Source organism: Astatotilapia calliptera, chromosome 2 (assembly GCF_964374335.1).
Source record: "Astatotilapia calliptera chromosome 2, fAstCal68.1, whole genome shotgun sequence".
Taxonomy (NCBI): domain Eukaryota; kingdom Metazoa; phylum Chordata; class Actinopteri; order Cichliformes; family Cichlidae; genus Astatotilapia; species Astatotilapia calliptera.
Window position 1 is genome coordinate 33,529,764 of NC_137423.1, and position 25,356 is coordinate 33,555,119.

General features: G+C 41.4%; 1 protein-coding gene and 1 long non-coding RNA gene across 4 annotated transcripts in view; one reads left to right on the plus strand and one right to left on the minus strand.

Annotated features, from left to right (window-relative positions):
- macrod1 (mono-ADP ribosylhydrolase 1) overlaps positions 1–25,356 on the minus strand; it is a 157,974-nt gene that overhangs the window by 78,930 nt on the left and 53,688 nt on the right. The window lies entirely within an intron of this gene.
- Positions 1,853–25,013, plus strand: LOC145431760 (uncharacterized). Its single transcript, XR_013912055.1, has 2 exons — positions 1,853–2,259; positions 24,519–25,013. It is a non-coding gene; the product is annotated as an uncharacterized LOC145431760 (long non-coding RNA).

A 25,356-nucleotide genomic window follows, 5' to 3' on the forward strand; every position in this document is an offset into this window, starting at 1 on the left:
TAACCATGAGGTCACTGACCGGTCTTTTGGCCTACATGAATATGGGTTAGAAATCAATTCAACAGCAACAGCCAGTAACGTCCAGTAACCACTTGCAATCAGTCAGGGAATACTCATTGTTCCCTAGCAACTGATAGTTTCACGGCACGTTCGTTTGCTCATTTCCTGATTGGTTTCTGTTAGCGCCTCCTGCACAGAGATTTTGATTGTAAACGGTTTTGTTCTCACAGGCAGAAAAACACAACTTACACTTTTCCAAATAATTAATTTAGTAGTACTTATGTTATGATTAGACTTTTACTAATGTGAGGGTAAAATTGGGGTTTTTTGGCGTTTGTGTGGCCATGATGGGTGTCAAGGTTTGGTTAGCAATGGCTCACTGTGATGGACTCGTGTATTGATTAAGAACGTCAGTGTTCGGGTACACAGTCTCACGAGATGACATTAAAAACATATAATAATAGTATTATGGAAATCAAGACGTTTTTCAGGGTTGCACTGTGTGGGTCAAATATACAGTATGACACAGTGGTAGATTAGAGCAGACACACTCTAAAATAACATTTTTTAAGCAGATAAAATAACTGCTAGGGAAATCTGCCCCAGTCCCTCTGATTGTTTCCGTGAGTCTGACTATGAGAGTCTTTCAAAATGAATCAGACTAAGTCCTACTACCGCATCTCTGGAACAGCGCCAGAGGGTGCTGGTGGTGTAGCTGCACCTGCACCTGGAGCCCCAAGGGGCCCACACAGGCCCTGTACAGATGCTCTGTGTGCAAATGAGCTGCAGAGTGTGTGGGTGGGTGCGTGATTGAAGAGGACAGAGGTGTGCCAATGTTTGCACCTCGGTCTGGCATGAACAACTTCTGTCAGGGAAAGCAACATTTAAAATTGCTGTGTTCGCATTCAATAAAAGCCTAAGCTGTGGCGACTCCTCAGTGAGCAAACAGCGCAAAGGTAATAAATGCAAATTAATTGTGAGGTGTGCCTCTTAGGAAAATAAAACTCACTGGTCACAGAGTCAGAAAACACATCAGAATCAATTTAACCCCGAGCTGATTCACAGTCATTATGCCTCAAGGACCCCTGCCTTTGACTCGTCCTGACACACAATGATGCCAGTGACTCTATGTTTATGATTAGGGTCAAATTAAAACTCAGACTTATATAAATAATATGTATTACTTCATTTTCTCAAGTGTGAGAAACCTTTCTCCTTCCTTTTCCTCAAGGGCTTTAATCCACTCATTTTCCATCTAAGGGGGCCCCCAAAGCCCCAACAACTAAAGTCTCCGGTGCTTTGTGTAGCCTGTGTGTGAGTGTGTGGGTGTGTGCGTGGGTGTGTGTCTGTGCACCTGTCACTCTAATGCGTGGTGAGTTGTCGGTAATTGCTGGACCGTTGCGACCTCCTGAACCCCTGTAACGGAGCTCAGAGAGCCGCTGTACGCTGTAAAGAGTACCCCCCCTCCACACACACACACACACACACACACACACACACACACACACACACACACACCCCAACAGAAAACAACATCACGCGCAGTCTCGGCTCTAGATGATGAAGAAGAGGAGGCGAAGGAGGAGGACACAACGTGCGCTGGAGGCGACACCTGTCAAACCGTTACTGAACACAGTTGGTTTATTTAAAAAGACGGAGGCGCCCTGAGGACTTGGGGGACAAAGCGAGGTGGAAATAGAGATTAGTCGCACCTATTGCCGCTGTTTTGCGCTGAGGGAGAGACACGGACCTCTTTTGAGGAGAAAGAGTGAGAGAGAGAGAGAGAGAGGAAGAGACTGTGTAGTATTAACGTTATGACATGCCGTTTTGGAGTTGAAGTAGCGAAGTTGACGTTTGGTTGTTGGCTGACAGCGAGAAGTGAGAGCGAAAGGACGCTGGAGAGGGAAAACCTGGACTTTATTCGAGGTTAGCCCCTCTCTGGCACACACACACACACACACACTCTCTCTCTCTCTCTTCCACATACACACACACACACACACACTCCAAACACATTAACCACAGCGGAGCTCAGAGTGAAACAACAGGGTGGGAGATAACTCGTGCACATCGCGGAGCTTCGGTGCGGACAGACCGAGCGTCCCCGTTCCTCTGCGGCGCGCTCGCCCCGGCTGTAGAGACCGCTGGCCGGGATTTACCGGACACCCAGAAATAATCTGTTAACTTGAGGGGGATGATAGGACAAGGATGCCCTGAGGGGAGCGAGCACCAGAGAGGCGGAAAAAGGGGCAACAAAAGGTATGATGTGGTTCGTGTTGGTGACTGCGTTTGCAGAGGAAACGCTTCGTTCAGTGCTGTCAGTCTGTCATCGTGGTTACATGTTGATGCCAACCAGCTTTAGACTCCCTCCGTGTTGCAAATACGTACGCCTGCCCTCGTTTATATAAATGTGTGTTTGCGTGTGTGTTCATCTGTGCAGCTACCTGCTGGACCAAGCTTTTTGCAGACAAGTAGAAAAAAAGTCCGAGATTTGAGAAGCAGGGCTTCGGAGAGTTAACAGGCAGAGGGAGATTAAAGCCATAGATTATACTTTGTAAAGAGAAAGAATTCCCGCTTGTATGTTTTCTCTCATCCCTCCTATCGCTCTTTCCTGTTCCCTCCCTGCATTCCCCATGTGAGCTGTTGTGTGTGTGTCTGCGCTTATGCGTGTGTGTGTGTGTGTGTGTGTGTGTGTGTGTGTGTGTGTGTGTGTGTGTTTCAGAAAGGCCAAGTCTCCCAACAGGCATGCCCTTCTTACATGACAACGTCTACATCTCCTTCACCCCCCCCCCACACACACACACACACACTCAGTGTCTCTCAAGGCTCTCTGTGCTTTGATGCTCCATGATGCGCAGGACACCAAGCAGACTAAAACACACAATCAAAATGTTGCGTCATGTAACTCGTCTCATTAAAACTAACTAACATCTCTAACTGGGTGCAAACATAAACGTACATCTGCGCATGCACACCCATGTGCATGTACAGTACGGGATTAGCAGTCATATCGAGACAGCCAGATTAGAATGAGATTCTCGGGGCCAGAGCAGTTGAACATGGGATTAAAGAAGAAAGGGAGAGATGGATAGATGGATGGATGAAGTGATGGAAGGGGAACAAGAAGAGGGAGTGACAGGCAAAGAGGCCAGTGACAGGCAAAGGGGGAGAAAGAGAGAGAGAGAGAGAAGCACAGAACATGAGATTAAAGTGTAATGTCCTAGAGAGGCAGAGAGAAAGAGAATCCAGGGCAAGTCATGCAGTTAGAAGGAACTGCATTGGCAGAATGTGGCGAGAATAAAGACGAGGTGAAGGCAGCAGACACTCTTCCTCTATCGCCTCCCTTTTGATCTCCTCTTATTCACCCATCTGAAAGCACTAGGGGAGCGCTGCTTATATAACCCCCCATTTGAAAAGCACAATAAACCACGGGGTTGGAGGAAAAAAAACACTTTAGACTGGGAAATTACAGGAAAAAAACATTCAAATCTAAAACCTGGGAACAGATGTGCATCCTCAGCCTGGCAGACATTAGTATCATCCCCATGCCTGAATGGCAGCATTCTTCATTTCCCTGAAATCTGCTACAGGCATCATTCAACCTATCAAGAGACCCTGCTTTCACCTCCAAAACTACATTTAGCTGTTCCAAATCCTCAAACTCAGCCAAGGATTTGTTAAAATTTCAGCAGCACATGTGTTAAAAGATATGTTAATGCCAGTGCGCTCTGCACAGCATGTGTCTTTTGTTAACACTTCTGTAGCCCTAATTGAACTCAAAGAATTGCTCCAGACAGATTAATGTTAAAGCAGCTTTTAGTCTTGTATCAGCAATGTTGACTAAGCTGTGCCATCGGGTTGCTGATGCTACTATTGGGTAAATAAAACACATTATTAAAAAGTATGATCCTAGAGCCTGCTTTAAAACAACACATAGGGTATTAGATGTTATCCCACTGAATATTAACTGTTTAAAGTGGAGGCTTTTCTAGCAGACCTTTATTAAGTTGAGGCTCAGTGGGGAATTTGTATAAAGCTAATTAGATTTACCGGAAAACAACAAGTCTGCTTTTTTAGAATTAACATATTTTTCCAGGTCACACTGAGGGCACAGCAACAAGTTTGAAGAAATGAACAAAAAACTTACTGGGTGAATAGAGTGTATTAAAGAAACACACCAAGCAACATGAGCATTTACTTGATTTCTGGCCAACTGATGAGTTTAGGTCCAAAATTCCCTCTTCTTCTGGTTCACCTTTAGTCAGCAGGGTGGGAAACATCTGAGCCTTTAGCTGGTAAACACTCAGCTTTCTACCAGTAACTTTGTCTGTCTTCTGCGTGGCGCTGAGAAGGCGGGATTATCAGAGCAAAGCATGACCGCAACAATCACATGAAAGGCTCTGAGTGGTTTCACATGGATGGGAAGAACTGCAGAGCTACAATCTTCTGTTGGCTTTCCAACTCCATTAACCTCCTAGGACCTGGCGTCCACATATGTGGACATCACGTTTTGGGTTATTTAGACCAAAATACTCAATTTTGCTCTACATGGGCCTGATATCCACTTACGAGGACATTATACTGCTACTGTTCTATCGAAATTTTAAACAAATATCCTCATATGTGGCTCTTATTTTCTTAAAAACAAAATTAAGGTAAAAAAAAAAAATCTGGTAATTCTTTGTTTTTACATTCATCGGGCCCAATACGCCCAAATATCAAAGAGAAATTAAAAATGCATGCTGTGGAAGAGTTCAGGTCTTAGTAGGTTAATATTACATGCAGTCTTTTCTTTTCTTTTAATTGTTGATGTAATATATTTTCCTTCAAACTTTACTCCGTCCTTGTTAGACTGTGCAATATGCAGTCAGTGTATTCTGTACTGTTAAATATAAAACCCCAGCAGTATGACCTTGGGGGTTGTAACTACCCACAGTTTTGATCAGGAGTGACGTTATTTCCCTGGTGGCACTTTGTTCAGTTTACCACTGAGTGATTGCACGCTCACGTTCAAGGCACTGGGTCGGTTCCCTGTGGCAAAACTCTGCTTCATGTATCTCAGTAATATGTCTGCTGTCCTGGGGCTATTATACCGTCACATCTAACATGCCTACTTTGATGATCTCTGATTCTGTATTTATTTTTTTTAAATCCGACCTTTATCGTCTTTATTACAGCACTGTGGCTTACATCTACTGAGATTTACATCGCTATTAACCGCTGTCCGTCGATTTGTTTCCAAGCCTAAAATCATGACGTTCAGCATTAATGTTTCACGGCAAAATGTAAATAATTGAGTGACTCTGGCATGCTGTTAACATTTCCTTTTATTAATGATTCAATACTGGAATTGGTACCCGTCCAAATCAATACCCAATTGGAGTAAATGGATGATGTCCATGCTGACCGGCGCTGGCTTGTGGCCTTTTCATGACAGTTCATTTATATATTTATTTATTTATGTTAAACCTTTTGCTGTCTCAGGATGGTAAATGGTTAAGTTAAACTGATGAACCAGATGAACTGAACCAGATCAAATTGGGCTTTATTGATCAGCAAGAGCGGAAATTGTCTTGTCATTGAATACAAATGGGGGGAAAAAAACAGTACAGAGCTCAGTATTTTTGCTGATATACCAATACTGACAGCTACAAGATTAAAAGTAAATGTCTAATATTGTGCAAGTCCCCTTCGCTCCCTCTCTAAACCAGCTCTGACCCATCAGGCCCCAGTCATGGGACCTCTGGCGGTGTGCTGTGATGCCTGGGCCTACTGCAGATCTTACTATCTGAGCATGCCTTGGGATGTTTGTGGTATTCTTTGACCTGCTAGCGTGCAGTCTTTATGGTATGGTGGACCACATGATGTTGTGCTTGGTGCTTGGTGGGTGGCATCATCCACAAACACCAGCAAACTATTATTAGTGAGATGATCGATGTTATTCACATCACCTGTCAGCAGTTTAAAAGCTTATGTAATGGTACAGTCTGTGGGACTAAAACATGCACTTTCTTTAACTAATAAACAGAACAACCCAACAGAAGAGTGTTGTCTGCTATATATGGCCTTCCACATATACCTGCACATTAGTGTTTTGTAGTCACACCACATGTGTGGGAAATACTGCACTTGTAGCCAGATTTAGAGTTTAACCCGCCCCCGAAACAATGATTTCATAACCCTGCCCTGAACAGCTTTACAGAGACTCAGACTGAGACAGCACCCAGGATAATTTACTGATGATTACGGCACATTTTATCTTCTCTTAACACGAGGAGGAGAACACAAAGCTCATTTAGATGTAAACAGTCAAACTGATGATGACAAAAATCTATAACTCTGATCTGAGCTCCTTCTTTAGAAGTCAGAATAACCAATCGTACTGTACAGATCCCTCATGTTGTTCATGCCAGAAGCACATATGTGCAAATATTTGTCCCAGGCTAACAAAAAACCAAAAAAAAAAACAGCGTTGATTAGAAAAAGCTGCTAATTGAAAAACCACATGCATTAATCAGGTATTAACTTGTTATCTGCATCACCTTAATCAAATCCAATTCCTTGTTTTTAAGAGTTTTGATTATAAAAGATAATATCCACATAAAAGAAAATCTAGAGAGCGAGTTCCATTTTGGAAATGTTGTCGTCTTTCAGCTATACAATGCTCATGCAGCGCTTCGAATCTTGTGTAGGGGTTGAACGTTGATGCTTCGAAACATCAAAGAGTCCCAAACTGACTCAGATTCTTGAAGTTCATTACATAAAGATGAGATATGCTGTTTAGAGTTCAACTGGGCTAAAAGAGCTTTATTTGAACATAAATACGTGCGCTTCCTGACTCATGGTAGCATGACTAAAGTCACTGTAGTAAACAACTGAGCGCAAAACGAATGACAGCAGCAGAAACTCTGTCGTGTATAATGTGCTAACTTACCTCGAACAGAAGCATCAAGGCTCCAGTTAATTTTAATCAAGCAACATCTCTAATAAAGTTTATTCAAAACAGATAGATCAGTGTTGACAAAAAGTAAGGCGGTGTTGATGTATATTAGAATTTTGTCTTGATGGTAAATTTAACTCTGCTGTTGGTTGGTTTGTGTTCATCTGCCAGCAGGATTATGCAAAAACTGCCAGGCTGATTTTCATGAAAGTGCAGAGGTGTAGCAAAAGCCCATTACAGATAACGTTCTGTAAATTTGCCAGATAAATCAATAACATTTGAGTGCCCGTCTAGTTTAATTTGTTTAATGATGAGATGCCATATTATTTAGATTTTCATCATGTTTGTGTTAGTCTTTGATTGGCTTCAGTCTTTCAGTCAGCGTTTTGATCGAGGTGCTCTTTGAGTTTCTTTGTTTGTGATGCTTTCCTGAAAATTGTGCCGAACTGTGACCTCAAAACTTCAAAAAGTACAGACTGTACTGAACTGTAGCACTGTTTACACCTGGTGATGATAAGCATGCTCACTATTTGCCTGAACTGAGATCAAATCTAAGCTATCACAACAAAACCAGGAGCTGGCGGTAGAACTACTCAGCTAGTACAACGTAAACTTTCAACTAGCTGGTTATATGTTTTCCCTTAAAGGCCTAGATTAGTTATTTTACCATTCACAGCGTGGCTAAAATTTTAATTTCACCTCCCTCTTCTGCTTTCCCTTTTATCACTTAGTCAAAAAATAAAGGGTAAAGGGCACATGTTTCAGTACAGCAGACAGGATTTAACGGCATGTGAATCAAATCTGATGACAGATTGTGGGCTGTTTAGACACCGCACCAATCACATGTGATCAAATTACACACACACACACACACATATAGAGAGAGGGTTAATGAAGTAAACACTGCTTTCTACATACACCAGGAAGGTCAGGAACTAGATATGTTGGTTTCAAGACACATGTTGTTCCAAGATATATCCATTTATTCTCTATGCAAGCTATTGTAGGAGGCTATGTGGCCCTGAAACAATCCAGTAATGCAATGTTTTGGCTGAAACCGTCTTGGAAAGGCATAATAAATACAAATCCCAGATAACCTGAAATAAATACTGTATGTCTCACAGAAACGCCAGATAAGAACAGCAGTGCATTGGATGCATTACACACGGGAAGGTTTTGACAATTTGGGATGCTTTCAGACAAACGTACACGCACAAAAACACAGTGGCCTTGCATTATTCTCTGTTATATTGCATTATGTGCATGTGTGTGTCTGAGTATGTGCGTCAGTCTATTTGTTGGAGCAGAGGAAGAGTGTGGGAGATGCAGGCGGGTCAGAGAGCGTAGGAGTCACGCAGAGGGAAGTTCAGAGATGAGCTTTTGTTTGAGCAGCAGAGATGACTTCAGAGCGTCCGCACTGTTCTCATACCTAGCTTTACACCAGCCAAAGGCGCCCCCAGAAATACTGGCACCTGTGATTAAACGGCAGAATGAGCTGAGTAACAGCAGAAAACAAGAAATAAGCTACGTTCTGTTCCATTAAAATTCTCATTTATGCATAAAGAGACTGTGAACAGACGTGACAGGAATGCACCAATGAACCCTGGCTGTTTATTAAAAAGTAAAAATTTCACTGATGTTTTATTTAAGGAACATATGGAAGACGGTGAGAAGCTGTTTGACAAAGGGTGTCAATAAATGGAGCCGTGCCTTCTTTTTTTAATGAGAGTTTTCAGACATGCAGTCTAAACTTTGGCTTTCGTTAACAATAACCTCTGACATGGAAGAGAAAATGACTCATTTTTAAAAAATATGGGCAATTTGTTTTACGCACACCTACGTGTAGTTTATATTACACTAGCTGACGTCTAACAGTCTGAAGTCACACAATACTGAAAATCAGCTATCATATATAATGAGGCAAGGCAAGTTTATAATGTATATTTAGCACCTTTCAAACACTACAGTCATTCAAGGTGCCTTATGAGACAAAATTAAAATGAAAAATAAAAGAAGAGATGGAGTAACACCAAAATAATCAAATTAATAATGATGATGGTACAGCAATCTGGTTAGTTAAAAGCAGTGTTCATCTTGATTTAGTTTTAATCATAATTTAAATTATTAGATCATTTTAGGTTATTATAGACTAAATGTAAAATTTTCAAATCTAAAGATTCAGCAGACTAAAAGTTAAAAGTGTGAAAGTTTATCTTGTTTTTACTACAATGCAAAATGCGTCCATATGTCTCCTCTTCTCTTCCACCTAGCGCTGACATTTTGTCGCGTCATTATGAGAAACAGGGAGTGTGGGAGCTAGCCCTACCATCAGATCAAATGTGCCCTTCTGACCTTACTGGACAAGGAGATTACTTCTGATTGGATCACGTGCAAACTCGTCCCGCCTTTCTACACAACCTATTCAGTTCTCATTGGATCTCGTCTCTCCAGAACATTTTCATATTGTTTTTATTTATTGAAGAACGCGTCCAATACATTTCATCACAGTTTCTGTCCTTGTGAATTAGATGATGACTAAAATATAAACTAATTATTCTTCGACAAAATTAACACTGGAGTAAAGTAGTCCTGGATAAAGCTGTTTTATCTTCTTTTTAAAAATAGCTAGTGTTGGAGATGATGTGACCTCAGTGGGTAGTTGGTTCCAGCGTTGAGCAGCATAGAGGCAAAACACCTTATCGCCCTGTTTAGGTTCAGATCTGTGAACCTTCTAGGTGACTGGGATCTTGCAGATCTTAGAGACCAACTTTGTGTCCATTAAACTCTCAGATATAGATTTAGAGCCCTAGCCGTCTAGTGATTTATAAACGATTGGCAATATTTTGAATTCAGTTCTGTATTTTACTGAAAGCCAATGCAGGAAACTGAGATTTGGGAGTGATACACTTCCAGAAGCCCCATTCTGAACTAACCGACCAAATTCTAACAATTCAGCCACTCAAACCAGCAAATATCCAGCCATTTAACCTGCATAATTACTGAAGCAATTAATTGATTATCACAGTAATTATGCCAATAATTTTCTGTGGGTCGCCTAATCAACAAATTAGCCAAAAAGGTTTCACCTCTGCTGTTTTTACTGCGTTAAACACCTCCAGAATTACCATTAGCAGTAGCACCTCATGCTGAAGAAAACCACAGATGAACTGTTGTGATTAAGCGTGTTTACTGGAGGTTAATGGGAGGTAATTAGAAAGTATCACACTGCATCACTGTGAGCTGAAGTTTCTGACAAATTGTGGTTGTTACCGTGTCAAAAATCATTGTAGAAAGAAAATGTTTGTAAAGAAAATAAGCCCAGTGGTGAAGGAAACGCAAAGACCAAAGATGTGATCGTCTGGATGAGGAGTTCAGTCGAGGCAAAGAGGGATTTCTTTTTGATCCTTCTCGGATCAAAGGCTCTGAAAGCTAATGGAGAGGGACAGGTATGAAAGTATTAATGAATAAATCAGGAACCTACGGCCAGGGTTTAGTGATTACTTTGGGTATCAAGAGCCATTCATCGTCCCATTTCTGAACATGGGATTTTTCATGATGGGTGACATCCTCCATTTTTTTCCCCCTCTGTGAGTCTTTCTTTGTGTGTGTTGCAAATTACTCAAAACACGTAACAATATGTGACATCAATGAGAATCTAAAATGATTTTTTTTTTTTTTAAAAAGGAATACCTCACACGAACCCAAAATGTGTAAAGGTACGAGTGTTACAAAAGCTCAATGTTGTCTACGTTTTCCACTTTCGTATTAGTTGCACCACAGTTTGCATCTGTTGCAACAGTCTGAGTGCTCTGCCTGCAGCAGAAATTAGTGTTGCAATGACATGTGGTGCATGTAATTTACTTGGAACTTAAAAAAAATAAAAAGATTAAAAAAATAAAAGCTTAATTTTCGATTTTGAGATTTGCACCAGCTGTGTTTTTTTGCTGGCAGGTTTGTCCCGAGGTTTCTCGTTGCTTAATGGCAAACAGTAAGTGTTCTAAAATAAAAGTGAGTTTGTAGGAAACATCTGATTTCTATCCTTTACATGCTTGCTTGCATAAATTGCCCTTATTTAGTGATGTTTTTGCCTCCATTTTATTGGTGAATGACTTTATGACCAGTTTTCCAGAAAGAGCAGAGATTGGTTGCGTTATAACACAAGGTGCACAAGGCCTTATATGTCTAATCGCCTATGGCAGAAAAGAGTTATAGTCAAACTGTGCTACACTCTTTGAAATCATCAGTCATGATGCCTAGTAATGTTCAGAAAGTGCTCCTCTTTCTGCAAAGCAAGACAAGATGGTGCATGAGCGTAAGGACAAGTGGCAGGAATACATGCTCGACCTGATGAATAGAATGCCAATAGATCTCTTAGGTATGCATGGGTTGCACTAGACTTTGAGCTTGAATAAGAATTGATAATTACCCTATAGCTTCTCTGGAGTGTACTCATTGTCTGTTTACAATTAGGAACAAAGATAAACACAGCGAAAACAGAACGACAGACAGCTGGCAGACTCTAAGTGCTTTCAGCTCAGCCTCTTTACTCAGCAACAGCGCCTTTTCACATGCAAGTTGGGGGGATTTTTTGGTCCTCTTTTTAAGAAGTTTAGCTCCCTTTTTTCCCCTTCCCTAGAATAATAATGAAATGGAGAGTGACAGGAAGTAATATAAAACACTGGTGGGCAAAATGTAGGAAAGGTTGTCAGCTGGATTTGAGCTTTAGCCCGCCACCAGGAGGCCACATGTACATCACATATTAGTGGATTAAAAATGACTTGCTTTGTCCGACACACACACACACACACACACACACACACACACACACACACACACACACACACACACAGGACTCCGGGGATTCTCCTCCAAAGGCATAAGTGCCAAGTTCAATCTAGCGAGAGTAATAGTGACCTATCTAAGAGTGCCTTCTGGTGGAGTGTGTGAGAGGGTGTGCGGCCCTTAAATTACCCATCTGTAGGTGTTTCCTGTGCATGCCTCATTCTGAGCGAGACACAGACAGGAAGAGATTGAGAGAGAGACGGAAAACCCCTCAATCATATTTAATGGCACAATTTATCCACGTACTGTCACAAGACGATGTGTGTGTATGCAGGGCTGCATTTTGTGTTTTGCTGAGAGTCGGGGTATATCATAGCATCTCCTGGCACATTATACTGCAGGCAGATGGGTGTGCAGTTTCTCTGAGCGTATAAATTTGATGCATTCCTCCTGTGCTGATAGAGAACAGTGTTAGGCCAGCGTAACAGGCCGGTATTAAAGCTGTTTATGTTTCATTCAGGCACCAGCCAGGTCGCATCGTCCACTGCCGACGTGACGGAGGCCTCGGTCTAAATATGTTTTTAGGAATATTTTTGCTTTATTGCAGATGGCTGAGCAGAGAAATCACTCCAACATGGCGTGGGAGGATGTTACTCATAGCTTCAAGGGTGTCAGTCTGTAAAAACCTGCAATGAAACCTGCCTCACCCTTCCTTAAGGAGCTGCCAACCCACCTAAAAGCCTTCATCTGTGAGGTTTTCACTGGCTTTTCTGTGTATCGCCGTCTAATTACAGTTATGGAAGGCTTCTGTCCTGTGAATCATTTGAAATCTGAGTTTTCACTTTGCTGTTAAAAATGATCAAATTTTAATTGAAAGGCTAGGACTTTGGGGATAGGAGCAACTTCAGTCAGGGAATAAGAAAACTCATCATTAAGGCTGCGTATCTGTCTAACCCTAATTGGAGGTAGAGCGGGTGGGTGAATTAGCTGGGCTCAAGCTCACAGCGATGTGAATATATTGCAAGGACCCAAGGCCGCAGCCCTCAGAGAGCCCCTAGAGAGATAATACAGTTTATTTACCGCTTATGCATAAAAATCTGTGTGCTGTCTTTGTAGCCCCATAGTGTGAGGTCTGGCTGCTTTAATTATTAGCTGCTGTGTTTAAAATGAACCCGCCAGCGTTTTCATTATTCGCACCATATTTATGCAAAACACCTTCACTCTGGGTGTCGTGTGAGAGTTTGTGTGTGTGTTTTTGTGCGTGTGTGTGTTAACCAATCTTCTTCACGTCTCTCATCTCCACTGCTGTCGTCCCTTTGCAGCTCCCCTCCTAGACTCTCTAGTCCATCGTGACCCAACTTCTCCTCCTCCTCTTCTTCTTCTTCTTTTCCCCTCTTCAGCAGCGCTCTCTCTCAAAGTCTTGTTTACTGCCTCCTCTGCCGTTCATTCTCTCTTTGGATACCGGCTTCCTTCAGGGCAAAAACTCTATAGTTCACTTTGTCTCCCTGTCCGCCTCCATCGACGCTCCCCCTCTTCCATCTTTCCTCTTTATCCTCTTCCTTTCATTCCTTTTTTTTCATCTTTTCTCTCCCTCTCAACAGAAGGTTTTGGGACCCATCTATTGAAATTTCCCATTTGCACTGCTTGCCTCTCAGTAGCTTATCACCGCTGGAGTTTTGTCCTTTTTGCTCAGAAGAAGCAGAGGAGGAGTCGTACAGGGAAGGAAAGAATGCACAGCAAGAAACATTTTAACCACACACAGACAGACACAGACGGCAAAGGATTGAATTTAGAAAGTTTGTCTTCGATTTTCACGCTTTACTAACATCCCACCTAATAAACCATCAATAACCTGGCCTGAAATGAATAGACCTGCACATGAAAGGTAGGGCTGACCCATATTAAAGACATCAATGCTGATAGAATGAGATTTATTTCACTAATCATAATGCAACCAAAGATCCTATAATGAAATTCGGATGTAGTTCCTTTATTGTACTAACAAAATCACCCCAACAAAATTATTAGCTTTATTTTCACAAGTATGACAGCTCCCACGTCTACTGCAACAACAGCAGACACTTCTTTAGAGACACCAGGGTAGCTGTGGCCCTTTAGTACCCCCTGGACTCAGTGCAGACAACTCACCTCGCCAATATCACGGACACTTGGCAGATGGATGCTGCTGGCTTTATTAAAAAAAATTACACAACATTTCCTCTATGTAAGAATTGCAGACATGTAGCTATAATTGATAGCTGATTCATAAACAAAAGTGAAGTAAAATAATGAACTAAAAATGTAATTAAGTTAAGTTGTGAGTAAACAATACTCGGCTACTCAGGCGATACGTTGCCAGATTAGTTTAGATTTATAGCCCTTAAATCGATACGAGATTAATTATGTGTACAGACTATTGTTAAGATTTTTTTAAAAAAAACTTAAACCTCTTAAATTTTGTTGTCAATAACATCATTGTCGGTCTTTGAAATTTTAAATCTGTCAGGGGGGGGAAAAAAAAAGAAAAATCTGTTGGGCAAGTTGCTGGTCTGTTAGGGCCGTTAATGATGTTTCCATTAATCGTGTTCACTGGTGAGGCGAACTGAAGCCTCATTGATGAGTATTTTCTATTTCCACTCAGTATTTTCACATTAAAGTGCTAATAAAAGTGCACGAAAACACCTGCTGAGTTTTTTTTTTTTAAATTGTGAAGAAAATCCAGTCTATTCCACCTGCTCCCAAACCCAGTGACAGCACAACCCTAACCCTGAAATAAATATCATTTATCCAGTTTGCCACAAACTTTTTTTTTTTTTTACCTTTGTTGAAGGCAGACAACAGGGTTACCTGCAGCATGCACGGGTCAGCAGCATTTACTCCCTTAAAGCTTTAGTTATTGGATCATTTTTGAGATTTAAAGGATCAATACAATAAAAAAAAAAACTACTGATACATTAAATGCTATATTATTATAGATTAAGCTAGCATATATTTATATAAATGTTAAGTAATTAAGGTGGCTTTTGTTTCTGAGCCAGTAAGATCCTCATCTTCCAGTGACGCTGGAGAAAAAAATATGTTAGTATATGTTGTACCTTACATATGGTGTTTTAAGATAACTTAAATACTTTTTTTTTTAAATGGCTAAATTTCAATTTTAATTAGTATCAACAAATGTGATGGGGCATACAAAACGTATACACCAAGACAGTCAAGCAGTTATGCAAAGATCCAACGTTTATTATCTTGCCTTGTAAATTTCTGTCCAAAGTATATTCTGAAGGATAAACTGGAAATAACGCACCATTTCAGTCCCATATCCTCTCAGGCGTGAGGGGATAGCCCCCGCTCAGCACAGCCACACACGACTGAGGTTGGACCAGTCCAGACAGCCAGCATAATTTGTCCCCTTAATGATGCTGGTGGCTTTTCCATCTTTGGCCTGTGGCGATAACAATGTGACGATCGTGATTGATCGGTGGAGTTTTCATCATTTATGAAACTCCTACAAATGGCAAGTTATCCATTTGCATCACTACTAAACCACGATAACTCAAAGATCACACTCAATTTATCGTCTGTAAATAAAAAACAAAGATAGATCAACTTAAATCTGGGGGTTTTTGTTTGTTTTTTTCAAAGTTAATCTAGAGGTGTTGAAACTTTAGCAGAAAACTGCTTCATTTACATAACAATAACTTTACCCATCTGTTGTAATAAAGTAATAATGCAAAAAGTTTAGTTTTACTTAACAAAGAGAGAAAATCTAAGATAAAGAAAGAAAGGGAGAGACCAAAAAAAAATGTAGAAACATGTAAATAGCAAACAGTAGGAGAAGGTGTTAAAGGGGATGAATGTCAGAGAAAAAAAACTGTTTGAAAACCTTTTAAATAATCTACAGATGCTCCTTAACACCTTCCAGCATCCTGAAGCAGTCAGCCAAGTGTATAAGCAAATTCAGAGCTAATTGACCTCAACACTATTCTGAGTGAGAGGAGAGAGATGGAGGGAAGCAGGCGGAGACAGAAACAGAGTTTGTACTGTGGTATGAACTGCCTTGAAGAGTAAGTGGGAGGTAGTGTTGTCACAGTGCATAATGGTGCTGCTTTCGTTATCACTGGCAACGAGGAGAAAAGAATAGAGAGCTGATGCGTTTGTGTGTCAGCGAGAAAGTCAGTCCACAGGCCAAAAGAGCAAGAAGAGAGACTGAGAGGGTGACGGTGTCGACGTTCGTTTCAGAAAGTGTGGAAAAGATCTGGAGAACTTTGTGTGTCTGTGTGTTTCAGAGGCATCCATTTTAGGGGAGCAGCTGGGTGGTGCGTAAACCACCCAAGCACTGATCTGCTTTAAGAAGCTGATCTTACCCAGTCACTGTGTTAAACACATTTGTCTTGACATTTATCAGAAGTGTGACATTTTTTCCCCTTCTCCATGTGTGCAACAACAAACGTGTTGGAATTTTCAGAGCACTGCTTCACATTCCTGCAGTTATGCAGTGAGGGATTCAGTCCTCAGCTTGAAATGGCCAAAACAAAAAGCAGCACAAAGAAAGACTGACATTTCACCGATTTCATTTTGCAACAACAGAAGAAGAAACAAAGAAAATATAAGTTTTGTTACACAAGAGAAATCAAATATGTAAGCAATAAAATTGAGATTTTCATTATTGTCACGCATAAACTCTTGTATCACAGCGCTAAACTACTGCACTTGGATCTCTGTACAAACATTTTGTTCCATTTCTGAGTGAATGAAACAAGTCAATTTCATGTTATTGCTGAACCTTCTGAATTTTAGTTACATTTTGTACCTCATATCTGGAAAATGTCCTAAAAAGCTCCAGTCTGTGACTCAGTCTCACTAAAGTAAAAGAGAGGATGGTAACTTCCTGCCTTTAGAGGAAAATCTGTAATTGTCGGGTGACTGCGTCAGATTTTCTTTGCTGTCGGAAACCAATTGCAAATCGCTGCGGCAGCCACTTTTGATCACAAGGTGTTTGCACAGGTCGCTAAACAATCACAGTCCAACTTAGACTCTCAGACAGACCATCACCATCTCTACATGTTTATTATGGTTTTATCTAACTGAAAGTTGTAAATATTGCTTGTGCATTACTAATGTAAAAGCCCAACAAGGGACAAGTGCTGGAAATTAGTAGCAGACTTAAATTCGATGTGCAGCACAGCAGTTTTATGTGCTCTGTTCTGGAATTACGTTAAACTGCATTTTCCCTTTCAAATAAATACATTGAACTGAACTGATCCAGTACATTGCAGTCAATCCGAGTTCAATGAAAGTATCTGCCACACATATCTACAGGAGGCTCGACTCAGTGGGTTGCCAGCTAGTTGTATTCTGGTTGTATTCCTGCATAAAAGGAAGGTTACTGAGCGCCTAGTTAATTTTGCAGCTAAACCGTCGTCCTGCAGCAGCTAGGTCACTATTTGTGGAGCAATTTCTGAATTTCCGGTAGTTAATATGAAATTTAATATCTGACAATAACACATTTGCAACACTGACGGCAACAGATTTGCCATATTTGCTGTATTAATAACAGCTAATCACCATATTATCACAAACAGATTCCACGTAATTGTTTGTGACCCCATTCGATCTCAGACTGGAGACTGACTCAGAGATTTTAAGTTCATTGTACACGGTCACAATCATTTCTGTCATGTTGTGGTCTCTAACCACTATTTTCCCCAAGTGTGACTGCAGCATTAGGCAATGCAAGTCCACATTTCATCTATTCAGACTAGGGATGCCCACCAAGCTTTGCATCAAGCCAGTAATGGACTTCCAATATTACCAGGGGAGGCTTTTTTCTTTTATTTCTAAATTTCTTTTTTTAGATGAATTTGGGAGAAGGAGGAGGTAGATTGGAATCATTCCAATGTCAATAAACGATCCTCATTATTACAAATACAATACTATTGGAGGTAACGCTTTTTAAAATAAAGAGTGCTTTCCCTCAATAGAAGCGCATACATTGCCATGTAATCCTCAGCAAATGCACTAATTATTTGCAGTTTTAAAGATGTTCTTCTTCAGTACAAACAAATGGGCTTTGGGCTGAGAGCCGCAGGCAGTTTAAGGAGGTCAGGAAGCATTGAGGGGCAGACCAACACTGTATTGGTTTTCTTTTCTTTTTTAAGGAAAGTGTTGTCAAAAAGATAATATTTCAAAAATAACTCCAGCCTCAACTGCTTGCCCTTTGTGCTCACTGCAACTAATCGATGAGAAGTCCGTGTAGAAATTAGCAGCAAAAATAGAGCCAACCCCAAGTGTGTGCATTACAACCAACTGTCAAAGTAACGCCAGATCAGAAAAAATATACTGTATTGAGCCTTTCCCTCCCTTTAGATGTTTGCTGATTATTCCTGCTTTGTCGCTTCCCTCATCTCTCTCCCTCTCCGCCCCTCCCTCTCATGCTAAATGGAAGCTGTGTGTTGCTGCGTTAGAAAGCTAGTCACATCCCTCTCGCTCTTCTTTTTAGCTCCTCTTAGAGTCTCTCCCTCTCTCTCCCCCTCTATCTTTTTCATTTCCCACCTCTACCTTTCTCTCTGTCTATCCTTGACACGCTCTCTGTCTTTTTCTTTCCCGCTCAGCTCCCTCCAGCCTTCGTTCTGTCCACGTCGACACCCTCGACTGATTCTGCCAGAGTCATGGCCTTCGGAGCCCGACAAGAATTCAGCGCCTGTGTTTGTGCAAGTGTGTGTGCGCGTTTGCGTGCGGGGGTGTATCTGTGTCTTCAAGCATCGATGAAATATGAGCTGTTAAATATGAATGCTGGGTTGTGTTCTGATGCCATACAGTCATGTCACTCATGCATGGAGTAGTTGTAAAAAACGTGCGTGTGCATAAACACTTACACGCTGCATTCATTGTGTATGACAAGTAACTGCGGAGCTTCTGTGGTATTACTCTGCATCACATTTGCTATCCATTTGTCTGATACTTGCCACACAAACACACACACAGAGGCAGGGCCTGGATTCAGGCTTCACTGACTTTAAACCTTGCACAGGCTGACAGTAATTTCTGCCTCCAAATTACATTCCAATGGCTTCATAAATCTGCTGCCTCCCCCTCTGCCTCTTTCTCTTTCCCCCATCTTCCTGCTTCTCTATCTTCCCCTCTTCTCTGACGTCCCTGCTCTCTTTCTCCCTTTTACTCCAGCCTCACTTCATTTTTTTTCCCCTGTATAAACCTATACCCTCCTCACCTCCCTCTCCGCCTCTATTTCACCATCTCTCATTCTCCTCCCCCTCCTATCACTTGTTTTCTCGTTTCCCCACACTCCTTCTCACTGGCGCTGGCTCAGTAAATGAGAAACGGGGAGGCAGAGATGGGGAGGTTACGTGTGTGGGGTAGTTAAACAGTCACACACTCACACACATAAATCCATACAGATGCATACACACAGCTAACACAGACGTACACGCTCACGCGTGTGCTCACATGGGCACGCCGAGAGAACTCAGTATGTAAATACTCATGTGCGCAAGCACACAACCGCAGTCAAAACATCATAAACAGCACATTACCCTTTGATTGAAAGACGAGCAGTTGTGTTGCTATATATTTGCCGTGTCTCTAAATTGACTTGGGTGTGCGCACACGCATTTAAATGCACACACATGTGGACACGGTTTTAATGAGAGTGTTCATTTTACTGATAGCGCCTCTAGGTGAAATAATTGCCAGTGTTGGGCCCTGATGGCTAGTCCAAGTGTTCTCAGGCCAGTTGTCTTTATTGGCCATGGCGGGCCGCAAACACACCCCTCATCTCCCCAACTGCCGCTTTAACGGCTGCTCTGCTGCAGCCAGCGCACGCTTGCAATGAATACATGGCCTTAATATGCATAAGCACACAATGTAGACACCAAGTTACGCATTAATACTAAAACACACACATACACGCGCGCCCAGGCGGAGGCCAGCAGAGAACAATAGGCCGTCTGACAATGGGGCTCAGAGGAATTCTCTTTTCCATATTAATATTCAGCAGAGTGGATATGGAGAGAGTGTGTGTCAGCAGGGACACATGCTCATCAACCTCGCTAACACTGGGGTTAGACAGCCACATGATTACAAAGTACTCAGACTTTGGTCCCCAGCCCCGCAACTATTAATCCCTAACTCCTACTTCCTCACTTCCTCTGTCCTAGCTCACTCCGGCGCACAGAGCGAGCAAACTGCCAAGTATCACAGCTGTCACTTTTCTTTGCTTTCCATTTTCCCAATTATTCTGATCAGCCTGATGGAGCAAAGGGTGGATGGAAATGGAGATTTGATATCGTCAATTTCCTGCCACCCCCACTACAGTGTGTCAGATTTGTGACAGTGCAGCTAGAAGGTCATCTGGAGGAGGATTTGGAAAAGGTTTTGAGGTTGTTGTTTTTTTTTTATCATGCTACTTAGCCTCAATGTCACCATTTCCTCTTTGCGAACCTCATGTCAGTACAAATGAATATGCCAGCAAAAACAGCTGTAGTACCACTCGTTATAGCTTCCAACCGCAAATCGTACAAGGTGACCACTAACAATGCACATGCGAATGCTCTGGCTGTATTCATGCACATATGTTACCACCATCTGTACATCTGTAGTCACACGAATCATTTTACTGTTCATCTGTACACTTTACTTTAACATAAAAGTATCCACAACGTAAAAAGATTTGTTTTGTTGTAGTCTTCAGTCGCTCTGAGCTCAGATGTGGATGCAGTATCTGTACAGAATCACACTTATTGGTTTATGCAGTTTTATTATCTCTAGCCTTCTTTATAAGCCTCTGCACCAAACAAAGAAAAATAAAACACTAATATCTGCTTATTACTACACAAAGGAAAGAGGAGTGAGAGCGTCTGAACAGCACAGATGCCACAGTGAAAGTCACATACTGTTGCCTGCCTGTAGGCTACACAGTTGTTGTAGACTGGCTCACAAGAGCTGAGTGACTTCTGTCCCCCTGAGGAACGAGATGTTCTCTCCGGTCTCTGTTATGCAAAAAGACAAAAAAAAAAATCGAGTACAACAGAAAAAACATGGAGTGAAGGGTCAGTCAGAAATGTTTTTGACCTCAGCACACGATATGGATTACTGCTTTCTTTTTAACTGCTTCTTTGTTTCAGTGACAGTGTGACATGTTATGTAAAGAGGATGACATAACATTAGAAGAAATAATATTACGATAGCAGACATCAGTTTGCTTTCTATATATAACCTTTCTACAGGCGAAAAGCTGATGAAATAAAGCGTAATTGTAAATTTAGTAAACTGCAACCTAAAACCTATATTAACACAGCGCCACCCACTTAACCTACAAACTCCTGGTGTACAAGGGGTAGCTAGTTAGAAGAAAAATAGCTAAAAGGGAAAGAATGTAAGCTGCACCACAGCTTAGCACAAGATAATTCGGGCTTTCTTGACCTCTCAGTAGAGTCCCAGAATGAAAATATGGAACTGGAAATGAGCATATCAGATATGGTTTGAAGTGTTTTATCCAACAAATGGTCCTAAACTCAAAATCTGCTATCAGTTAAGATTAAGAAAAGATAATAATTGTTCCCCCTTTGCAAGCTATAACCCCCACCTTGTTTTAAATTAACTTTTTGACTAATCAGCTAAGGCGTGTTTCATCCAGAGACTAGTTGTAGACCACCTGGCAACTACCGGTTGCTAGGGAAAAACAAATGCTCCCAGAATAGTTGCAAGTAGTTGCTGGCAGTCATTCTAAAATCTACTGCCAAATCCTAGTCTCCAGGGTCACCAGTCAGTGACCCCAGATGATAACCGCCATCAACAACAGAAAAATGTGCATTCATCAACTGATTGGAGAGTGGTTGCAGACCAAGAAGAAAAGCGATATGCAAACCTGACACTAGACACCTTCGCCTTCAAAGAAAACGCAGTCCCTTTTGAAACATGATGGTTATTTCAGTAAGGTAGAACTTGTTATTTGACGTTCGCTTACTTGTTTTCATCAGACCTTTTCAACCTTCACTATCACTCGAAGAGTAGTTTTCATTTTTCCATTTTCATTGCCTGATATTGAAGGTCTGATCCCACCTCATATCATTCAATGACTTAACAGTGAAACAGCTGACCTCTCTTTTCTATCATACTTTTATATTCTACCACTAATTAGTGCATTTCTAGAAAATGTTTACATCAGAGGAATGAAACCACATGAAAGAGGAAATAAACGAAAACACTTGAACTTCTTTATCATTGTGACTCCATGTCAAAGTGTGTCCATTCGTGTTTTGTGTAACATCTTTCTACAAGGTTATTTTTAGACGGATTTCCTTTGAAAAGTGCTGCAATTTCCCTAATGTTCTCAAGCAGTTATGACTAACAAAAGTCATTACCTTGGTGAAACTTTCTCTAATCTTCCTCAAAACTCTGACAAACAGCCGTTTTCATACTCTGCCAAATGACTAGCATGTACTTTGCCTCCAAGCTCCTTGCTCTGATAGATGCTCCTTATGTCTGCTGTCCTCCCATCACACTCCCACTAGTTAGGCTTGCTTCCATCAAAAAAAGTTTTAAGGACAGCCTTGACATCACACAGATAGAGCTTCACATATTGATGTCTAATGACCAATGGCAGTGAGCTGTGGAGATGCTGCTGATGCTCAATAGTCACTTCTTGTCCAGTGCAGGCAGACGTTTTGCCTGCAGTATGCAAAGATTAGTGCAGAGTCTAAGAGTAGTTGGCTCAGAAATTATAGCTAAGTAAAGCGACTAGCTTTAAAATGACAGTTCACGTTATTAAAGGTGACATCTGCTGTTAATACGTGACTGATGACATCCAATTAGTGTTTATTTTTGTAGCTACTTTAAAGTCCAAAAATGCAAACTGTTAGACCTTAACAAATTACAAATGAACTGAATAACAATGAGTACCGCACCAAGTCCTTGCTTAGACCATTATCTCATTTCTCCTTAATGCCAATAACAAAGTCGACACATTTGGCAAAAACACTGCCTCTTTATCATTCTGCCCCACGTCGCTTGATTTTCATTATGCGAGTTAGCCACAGTCTGCACATATGAATAAGTTTACTAGGCATCAACTGGATATCAATCTGAAGACGTCCTATAAAAAGGATCATTTATCTCGCCAAACACCTCACTGAACTGCACATCCAGTTTCCATCTGTGGAACCAGTTACATCACATGGGAAACAAAAACCTGTACACCATCGCCCTGAGTGCACAGCTTTTAACAGCCCTCGAGGATGTACAGGAGTACAGACATAAGCCTGTTGACCAAGTTCTTCTCAGCTGCAGCGCGTGTCCTTTGAAAATGAAAATGAGGACGCCTTTATTTGTCTCTATTTGTGTTTAAGCAAACTGGATGATAATTTCCCAGTTGGCGATGTAGTCTACTTACTTTGGGATGAAGTGAAGAGGCGAATGTGAGCAGCAGAGCAGTTAATGGCCTTGATGAATTTGTCTCTGTACACTCAGTATGCCTGATGAAAACCTTATATCTCTAAAACCAGTGTTCACTGGGGGTTTGATTCTGCACATAAGATACAGGCACTTAGTGCGTGATGGTTAATAAAAGCTCAAAAGATTTGTCTGAAGAGAAAAACACAAAAAAAACACAGATATAAAATATGGAGTTACCTTAATGGGAGGTTTGTGTCTACTGGGAGCACAGTGCTGTGCATATGCAGTGGTGACCTTCAGGAAGTATTTTCACGAGGTACTTAATTTTAAGAGGTATAACCATTCAGATGGGGATAATTATTTAGCCTGTACCTTTTAGGATTCTGTATTGTGCCAACATTAAGACTCAACAGCACATGGTGGCATCATTTACACAAAACAGGTGTAACAAATGAAGATATATTAGAAGATGTTTCATTTACGGCACATTAAGCATTAAGCCAATATTTAAAATATTCTTTTTGTGGAAATATAATAAACTCTATGATCATTACCACAACAGATTTATGAGAACAATTCCCCTTTATTAACCAGAATCCATTTCTTTAAATTAGTTTAAGGTTGGTGATTTTAAACTGGCCATATGTCTAAGTGTGAATGGTTTTCTGTCTCTCTGTGTCCTGTGATAGAGTGGTTATTACCCCACCTCTCACCCAAAAACAGCTGTGACAAGCTCCAGTGGTTAAGAAAATGAAGCTTTTAACATCGCTTAAAATAAGAGTTAAAAACTACAAGCCGACTCAAACTTAAGAGGCTTTCGTTAAAATGTAGATACACGAATGACTTAAAGTGACTCGCTTGGCCCCAAAGCCAATGACATAATGTATTTTATGCAACTTCTAAGACACGTTACTTCAGAAGACTCAGTCTTAATTCTTGGCACATCTTGAAATATTTTAGCATAACTTCTACAAGTGTCACCATCATCATTATCACGCGGCTCACTTATTTTGATTAAGCTGTATTTATGCAGCTACATTTGTTGTGCATGCATTTGCATGTTACATTTTGAAACAAAAGGCTTGTAGACAGCACTGTCCATCCATCCATCCATCTTTTGAAGCGATCTTCCATCAAAATCTGTGCCACGTCTCTCTGGCTCTCTATTATAATGTCTCTGGTTCCATTAGCATCATACAGTAATCCAAAATTTGTAAAGAGTGTCGTGAACTGAATCAGTGACCTTTAATCCTCCTTGTTGTGCACTCTCTTTTCACGTCTGATGTGTTACAAATGGCCCATTGTATCAGACAGATTTTACCTCGTTGCTCAAATGCATCTCCAAATGAAGCCTCTAATACTACTCTTGCCTGCTGTCTCTTTTCAGGTCGGCGCTCACTAACACTCAGCCAGCTGTCCTGCTGAAGTCGACACCAGTGAAGTCTACCTTCAGGATACAAAGGCTGTCCATTTCCACCAACTCTTCACACTGAGCCAGCCCATCACAGCACTCCTTAAAGCGGACGGTATACAATACATGCTGTCATCTGGCTTTGCTGAAGATGATCTGTGTGAACTGAGAAGGAAGTGATCAAACATTTAACAGAGGAGAGAGTGCTTGAAACTGAGGGAGAAGGAGAAAGGAGCTTTTCCCTTGAATCCTGCTCATACAGTCGGCACTCTTACTGAGGCCAGCCTGTCCATCACTGCCTTAAAAAGTGCTCATTACTATCACTGAACCGTGAAGTGCATGTTGTAATAATTGTTATAGTACAGCTCTAATAACAGATCAAGGACACTTTGTTGGATTTTTCCGAGCTGTGAAAAGCGTACTTATTCTCATTTTCCTCACGCCGATCATCTATTAAAACCACTACCTGTCTATTTGAAGCAAGTGCCGCTCGGTACAGTACTATTTTTGCATGACCCACTGCCTGCATGAGTAACCAGGGTCGCTTTTGACTTCGAAGAAGGACCCTTGAGCCCACAACCATCTTCTGACTGTCTGCCCAACTGTAGCATTTGAGTGTGGGGGGGGGTGGCTGTTTCAGAATTAGGCCTCTGGACACTTGCTGAAGATGACTTGAGTTGGCAGGCCTAAAAGCCCCTTACCAAGAGAGAGAGAATTTGACAGCAGGACACACACACACACACACACACACACACACACACACACACACACACACAAAGAAGACACAAATGTGGATGCCGAGGCGGCTTTGAGC